The sequence below is a fragment of the Rhea americana genome, unplaced genomic scaffold, assembly GCF_003343005.1.
Source record: "Rhea americana isolate MKP2758 unplaced genomic scaffold, rheAme1 scaffold_168, whole genome shotgun sequence".
In the NCBI taxonomy this organism is placed as follows: Eukaryota; Metazoa; Chordata; class Aves; order Rheiformes; family Rheidae; genus Rhea; species Rhea americana.
Window position 1 is genome coordinate 1,198,938 of NW_028185794.1, and position 2,427 is coordinate 1,201,364.

Below are 2,427 nucleotides of genomic sequence, written 5' to 3' on the forward strand. Positions count from 1 at the left end.
CACACCCACCCAGCGCCCACACAGCCACCCTTCCACCACACCCCAACACCCATCCACACACCCACCCAGCGCCCACACAGCCACCCTTCCACCACGCCCCAACACCCATCCACACACCCACCCCAGCGCCCACACAGCCACCCTTCCACCACGCCCCAACACCCGTCCACACACCCACCCCAGCGCCCACACAACCACCCTTCCACCACGCCCCAACACCCGTCTACCCACCCACCCCAGCTCCCACACAGCCACCCTTCTACCCATGCCCCAACACCCATCCATCCACCCACCCCAACACCCACACAGCCACCCTTCCACCCATGCCCAATACCCACCCATCCACCCAACACCCATACAGCCACCCTTCCATCCACGCTCACAACACCCAACCATCCACCCATTACAACAGCACACAGCCACCCTCTGAACACCCAGATGTTCATTCATCCTCCCATCCAACCCCCATCAGCCCATCCATTCACACCTCCTAACATCTGGCCATGCATCCCCAACACCCATCTATCCCTGCTCCTGACACCCTTGCAGCCACCTATCCATCCACCTCTAACACCCATCCATCCCTTCACCCAACACCCAAATACCCACCCATCCAATCCACTGCTACACCTCCACAACCACCCATCCCTGTAACACCTACCCATCCATCCCTCATCCCCAACACCCACCCATCCCAACGCACACCTATCTATTCACCTGTCCACTCTGCAGTATCCATCCATCCCCCAACACTCGTCTATTCGCCTCCATAGCACCCATCTCTTCCCCCCCTCCCCATAGCACCCACACATCCATCTACGTGTCCACCCAGCTAAAACCCAAGCTGGAAGGACCTCTTTGGCCCAGGTTTTGCAGTTCTCACTACCAAAATTACTACACTGTAAGGCTTGTACCCACTCCACAGGCTCTCCCACGCCACGTCCCCACCACGCTTTCCCCACAATAAATCACTGTGCCCCACTCCCCAGGGCGGCACAGGGCCCCAGCTTTCACCCTTCCTCGCTTCTTCCTCCCAGGGCTCACCCTCCTCCTCAACAGCGCCGGGAGCCCAACAGCCAGACGTGCTTCAGCCGAAACACGCCACGCATACGAATGGCCGGTGGTTCGCTCCCGCTTGAGATGCAGGCACTGGGTGATGCTCCAGCAGTGGGTGCCTGCCAGAGCCCCGTGCCCACCACCAGCCGGGGTGTCCCTGGGCAGGCACTACTGCCAACTCCCTGCATGGACCCACCACCAGCACCTGGCTACTGTACTGGAAGCAGCCAACAGCCAGCATGGGGAGACAGCCACTCGGGTACAGGCAGMCATCCACCATGGGAATGGCCTGCCGGAGATGCCAGCAGCCATGGGCAAAAGGAAGTATCTGTCCCGGGGGACACAGCTGGCCTGGGTACAGCCRTACAGCCTGCGCACACTGCCACACTCCCCCTACAGCGGAGCAGCGCCCCAGCACACCCCTGTGCACAACCACACTGCTACACACAGCTGCACACTTGCACCAGCACAGCCCCAGGCACAATCATACATCAGTCCTAGCACACCCGCAGCACAGGCACACACCCACGTGTGCAGCCACACACCTGCCTCAGCACACCCCCACGCACAACCTTCCCAGCACACTCCCAACTCACACACACTCCCCACCACAGCTGCGTGTACAACCGCACACAACCACACCCCTACACCAACACACCTGCAGACAGCCAGACATCCTGCACAGCCGCACACCCCTAGCCCAGATTCCCTGCGGACAAGCATGCTTGCACAGCCRCACAGCCACCCGTCTCTGCACCCTGGGTGCGAACACTCCTCCCCCCACCAGCACGCTTTTACCCACACACCCAGACCCAGGTGGCACCATCACACCCAACACCCCACCACAGGCACTGCCTGTTGRTGTGCCTCCCAGCACGTCCCCTTGCACACCTGCAACCCCAGGGTGCAAACACACACATACTCAGCACAGACACACACACTCCCACCAACATACACTCAACCCAGCCCCAGGGTGCAACACCCCATCCCCGACCGCCACAGGCACATGCAGACCCCATCCCTGGGTGCAAATATCCCCCCCTCACCAGCACCCCTACTCTGCGTGTAAACACCTCCCTAGCACACACTTATTTCTCACACAGAGAAATATCCCACCCCCCCGGGTGCAAATGCACACCCACACCCCCAACCATCCTTCATGTCCAGTGCAAATGCACATCGCTACCCCAAACTACCCTCCATGCCCGGATGCAAATGCACACCCACACCTACAGCCCCCCCCACACACACGGGTGCAAATGCACACCCCCACCTGCACGCTCCCCACACACCCGGGCGCAAATGCACACTCTCATCCCCAACCACCCCCACCCTCGGGTGCAAATGCACACCCCAACTCCCACTCCCCCC